This window comes from Polypterus senegalus, chromosome 8 (genome assembly GCF_016835505.1).
Source record: "Polypterus senegalus isolate Bchr_013 chromosome 8, ASM1683550v1, whole genome shotgun sequence".
Classification (NCBI taxonomy): domain Eukaryota; kingdom Metazoa; phylum Chordata; class Cladistia; order Polypteriformes; family Polypteridae; genus Polypterus; species Polypterus senegalus.
The window spans coordinates 157,131,209-157,137,208 of NC_053161.1; positions in this window are offsets into that span (position 1 = coordinate 157,131,209).

The window sequence follows — 6,000 nt, forward strand, 5'->3', positions numbered from 1 at the left end:
CTGTACCTGGGATAGCAGGAGTCATGAAATCGGGGATGAACCATGCAACGATGACACTTAGAAACTTATTTGAATAATCTGCACTAAGAAATAAAGTGTGGTGCAAGTTCTTCATTAAATAATCTATTAAAACGCATGCTCTTCTTTGGGAGTTTAAATAATTAAACAATCCGAAGAAATGGTAAAAATCAGAATACTTTTGGTTTCCATTCACCTGTGAACCACAGAGCATCTTTCACTCTTGCCTCTCCCCAGTCACCCATCGGGCCTCCCCATTGGGGGGCTGAGAAATTGATAAGTGCAGTCATCCACTCGTACAGCTTGCATTAAGGCCACCTCAGCCAGTCCAAGGCCAGCTCTATCATCCCACCACCATCCTTTTGCCATCTGTAGCACAAGAAGCCAACTGGCCTCTCCCTGGATCAGACTTTTTCACTTGTATTTATGAGTGACTCATGAGCCATTATTAGCTTACAGGGACCATCCTTATGGACTTCTATCAGCAACTGGCGTTTCAGTCCTTGAAAGATGTGCTCTGTGCAGTGACGCTGTTCCAAAAGAAGTGCACTTTCTCTCTGTGTTTGGCATCCTTATTAGAGGGAACTTTCATGGAGATCTTGTAGTATCTCGACCTTATCTGTTGAATCTTGCCTATTCTCATGAAGGCTATCATTCACAAGTGGCCACCAGCTTCCCCTGTGAAAAAAGAGCTCAAGATACAATTTTCAGAAGATAGATTTACCAAATATGAGAGGTGCTGGTATGAATCCTTATTATGACTTTCTTGAAGTCTTTGACTACATTTTTGGAATTTGCGTATTCTTTGTTAATTTAAACATCATGGCAGTGACTTCATCTAGATGCTCTTTTTCAAATCTTTCCACAAATTTTCAATGGGATTTTGGTCTGGGCTCTGACTCAGCCACACAAGGACATTCACTGTTTTCTCCTTTAGCCACTTTGGGGTCAATTTTGCTGTGTGCTTCGGGTCATTGTTGTGTTGAAAGGTGAACATTTTGCCCATCTTCAACTTTCTGGCAGAGGGCAGCAGGTTTTCCTCACGAATTTGACGATATTTTGCCCCATCCATTTTTCCTTCTATGCTAACGAGAGCCCCAGGCACTGCGGCAGAGAAACACCCCCACAACAGAATGCTGTCACCTCCATGCTTTACTGTAGGTATGGTGTGTTGTGGATGGTGAGCTGCATTGGTGTACTGTTTGGTATTGTGGCCATATAATTTGATTTTGGTCTCATCTGACCATTAAGACCTTTTTACACTTGGCATCAGAATCTTCAAGGTGCATTCTGGCAAAGCTCAAATGAGCCTTAATGTGGCCTTTCTTGAGAAGTGGCTTTATCCTTGTGACACTCCTGAACGAGCCACAATTGTGGAGCATTTGTGAAATTGTTGTCACAAGCACCCAATGACCACTCTTTGCCATAAAATCCTGCAACTCCTTCAAAGTGGCCATTGGCCTCTCGGTTGCCTCTCTTATCAGTTTTCTCCTTGCTCTTCCATCCAGTTTGGAAGGACGACCGGATCCAGGGAGGGTCCTAGTAGTACCAAACACTTCCCACTTCTTTATTATGGACTTTACTGTGCTCCTTGGGATTGATAAAGCCTTTGAGATGTTTTTGTATCCATCTCCTGCCTTATGTTTGTCCACAACTCTATCCCAGAGATCTTTTGAAAGTGGCTTGCCACCCATAGTCAGTTGTTTGCTGTCAGTTGCACTACCAAGCAAGAGAATGAGTGCTCCAGGAACAGCTTCACTAATCACATGGATTACAACTGATCTCAAGTGGAAGGACACCAGTAACTATGGTCTGCAATGGAAATGGTGGGCACTGACACCTGAGTGAGATTAGGAGGAGGGTGATTCTTTATTAATCTCAGGATTTCTTGTTTTTTTATTTTTTTAAATTCTTCTGAACTGTAGCTGTGATATCTTTCACCTAGATATTATGGACTGCATTGAGTAAGTAAAGCTGGGAAAAATATTGGTTTGTGTGTTTTTATTTAAGGCTGTAAAGCAAAAAATGGGAATATTTTGAAGGGGGTGATTCTTTTCTATATCCACTATAAATTTGGTTTCTTTTGTTTGGTTGAGACCTGACAGCAACCTAAGGATTTTAATAATAATAATAATAATAATAATAATAATAATAATAATAATAATAATAATAATACATTTTATTTATATAGCACCTTTCCCATGCTCAGGGCACTTCACAGAGTTTAAGAAAGAATGGCAGGGTATACAGTATATAGCATTATACTAAACCAGTATAAAATAAATAAAGAAGATTAAGACAGTAAATTCAGAGAAAATAGCCTAACAAACAACATAATTGATGGTCTCGCGCACACACAGGTTACATGAGCATCTTGACAGAGAGGTAAATTGAGAGAGGGGTAATAAAGTCAAGTAGAGCTAAAAGCCTTTCTGAACAGATGAGTTTTGAGTTGTTTTTTAAAAGAATTCATGGAGTCAGCTGATCTCATTAATTTCGGTAGGTTATTCCAGAGTCTGGACGCTATACAGCTGAAGGCCCTGCTGTCACCCATGGAGTGTAGATTAGTGTGGGGCACAACAAGATTGCCAGAATCAGAGGACCTTAGTGAGTGGGAAGGCACATAGTGATGGAGAAGGTCACTGATGTAGTTTGGCGCGAGGTTATTTAAGGCTTTGTAGGTTATTAGTAGGATTTTATATTCAATTCTGTAAGACACAGGGAGCCAGTGAAGACGGAGTAGGATGGGTGTGATGTGCTCACTGCTGATGGTTTTAGTAAGGACTCTTGCAGCCGAGTTTTGAATAAGCTTAAGCTGTGATATAAGATTAGAAGAGGCACCTGCCAGCAGTGAGTTACAATAATCGATGCAGGATGTGATAAAAGCATGGATAAGTTTCTCAACATTAGAGAAGGAGAGGAATGAGTGAACATGGGATATGTTACAGAGGTGAAAGTAAGAATGTTTATTATTGTGGTTTATGTGGGTGGAATAAGAAAGGGAGGAATCAAACATGACACCAAGATTCCTTGCATCAGAGGAAGGTCTGATGAAATCACCACCAAGATGGACTGGGAAGGAGCTCATTTTATTAAGTTGCACTTTATTCCCAATTTGCAGGAGTTCAGTTTTGTTGCAATTTAATTTTAAAGAGTTCTGCTCCATCCAGGTTTTAATTTCACTGAGGCAGGTTGTGAGCCGAGAAAGCTCTGATGAAGTTCCACTTTTAAAATTGAAATTGAGTTTAGTATCATTTGCATAAAAATGATAACCCAGTCCAAAGCTACGAATAATATGGCCAGAGGAAGCATATAAATACAGAAAAGCTGGTGCTGAGCTGGATCTGCTGTTGCCTTTACTAACAAACTCTTGCCTATCAGTCAGATAGGACTTGAACCACTGGAGGGCAGTGCCAGAGATACCCAGCATGTTCTCCATTCTGGACAGTAGAATGTCATGTCTGACCTGAGTGTCAAATGCTGCACTGAGGTCTAACAGAATTAATATGCTGGTTTGTCCAGAGTCTGCTGCCATAAGCAAATCATTGGTTACCCGTAGCAGATCAGTTTCACCTGTGCTGCGCCCTGAAACCAGACTGAAAGGGTTCCATCAAGTTATTAGACAATAAGTAATTGGTGAGCTGGGAGGCAACAACATGCTCAAGAACTTTGACAGAAAAGGTAAGTGTGGAATAGGCCAGAGATTGTTAAGATTGTCATCATCAAGACCAGACTTTTTTAACATTGGGGTTACAGAAGCGGTTTAAAAAGTGAGCGGCACAGAGCCAGTGTCAAGGGATGAGTTTATTGTTGTTGTAACAGTCAGGATTATGGCATGAAGGCAGGATTTAAATAGGGTGTTCAGGATGGGGTCCAGTACACAAGTAGTCGGCCTCATCTTACAAAGCAGGTTATTAACAAACGCAGATGTGACTGGCGATGAATGCTGAATGAAAGGCTGAGTTATAGTAGTCAACAAGAATATTTAGTGTTGATGGAATAGGTAAAGACAGTAAAAGATCAGAAATGAATCTAGAAAGGATAGAAAGACAGATATTATTAAGGTTTCTGTAAGAAATTTCTCATTTACAGATAAGAGGAGGGAGAGGCAATGAGACAGTGAAAAATACTGCTTTATGGTCAGAGAGTCCCAAATCAGTGCTGTAAATGTTGGCAACAGATAGTCCAGAAGTGCAGATCAGATCCAATATATGACCACTACAGTGGGTGGGAAAATCAACAAGTTATGTCAAGTCAAAACAGTACAATAAGGACAGGAATTTATCTCTCATTTTAGATGTGGGGATGTCAATATGGATGTTGAAATCACTGAGAAGAATGACTCTCTGGGAAAAGGAACTTAAGTGGGTTAAAACAGTGGCTCTCAACCTGTGGGACGGGCCCCTCTAGGGGGGAGCGAAGTAATAAAAAGGGGGGCACAAAGATGTGAAAAAAAGAAAACAAGAATCGAAAATATGAAAAATACATCTATTGAAACCAAAACAAATTAACTTAAAGTACATTCTGATACTAGAAAAATAAATATTGAGTTAGATAAATGTCGATAAAAGTTAAGTACGTATAATAAAATATGCATATACATTTCAAAAAAACGTTAGGGGGGGCACGATTAAAACTGTTATGAAAATTCAGGTTGCAGATACTTAATGGTTGAGAAACACTGGGTTAAAGGTTCAATCCGATCAGAAGATAAGAAGGATGCATTGTATTTTGGAGAATGATAAAGAACAATGAGTAAGACAGGACCTGATTCCATTATTAGTTTAAGAGCCAGACATTCGAAAGACAATGGACAATCAATTGTGATTCTTTTGATGTTTAACTCCACTCTGACAATTACTGTAAGTCCTCCACCTTGTTTGATCTATGAGGCTCTGTGAGGAAAGTGTAACCAGGTGGTGTCCCCTCCGTGAGAGATGTAAATTCATTTGGTTTTTGCCAAGTCTCTGTTAAGCACAGCATATCAAGTTTGGTGTCAATGATGAATTCTGACAGCACCAATGCTTTGCCAACCCCTTATCATTCGGGGTCATTTTTGCTAAATCGCTTGTAATTCGACCTCTCCAAATTAGAATCATTGCTGTTATTGAACTATCTGGAGTATAAACACATGTTTGGTCTCTTTGTAAAGGTAACATTCTCTAGTTTCACCCTTAGTAGTCAGAATCACTGTAGGTATGACTGATCAAAAGTTATGCACATTAGAACTCACAAAAAAAACGAATTTTTTTGTTCTCGCCTAAGTTTTTTTTATGAAAATAAAGGAAAATAAAGCTGCAGTAGGTAGGTGGGGACAGAAACACACTATGTACCAACAGAATAACTTGTTGACTACTCAAATTTCAAATTTGAAAATAATACCTGTAAAAATGACATTTTTTACACCAGTTTTTATGTGGGCATGCCCAGGGGCTTTTTAGAGGGACCATTATCCACATTTTGGAACATATGGAAAAAGTGTAATAACTTTTGAATGCTTCAACCCACAGATATCAATGAGGGCTCTACTGAAAGCTTACACCTAAAGGAATCTATATCTACACACAGTGTCACTCTATTAGTTATGGAAAATCATGTTCCATAATAAAAACAATAAAAAATACACATTTCTATGTAAAAATAGTCAATACAAGTTATGGGCCAAAAATATATTTATATTTTTATTTTTACTTTTTTTATAAAATGCACACAAACTATATATATTTCTTTTACAAACTGTTACAACACAGCTCAGCGTTTTCCATGTGCCACTTGATGGCAGCAATCACTAGCAAGCAGAAAGCACAAGGGCGTGGCACGTCGCTCTCTCCCATTATACGGCCCGTGTGAATACTTTCGCAACGCGTACATGCATCTAATATTTAATCGAGCGTTTATTTACGTTTAAACTTCTACTTTTATTCATATTTAAAATGCGAAAAAACTTGGCGAAATCACAATAAACAACCACGCACCAACTCT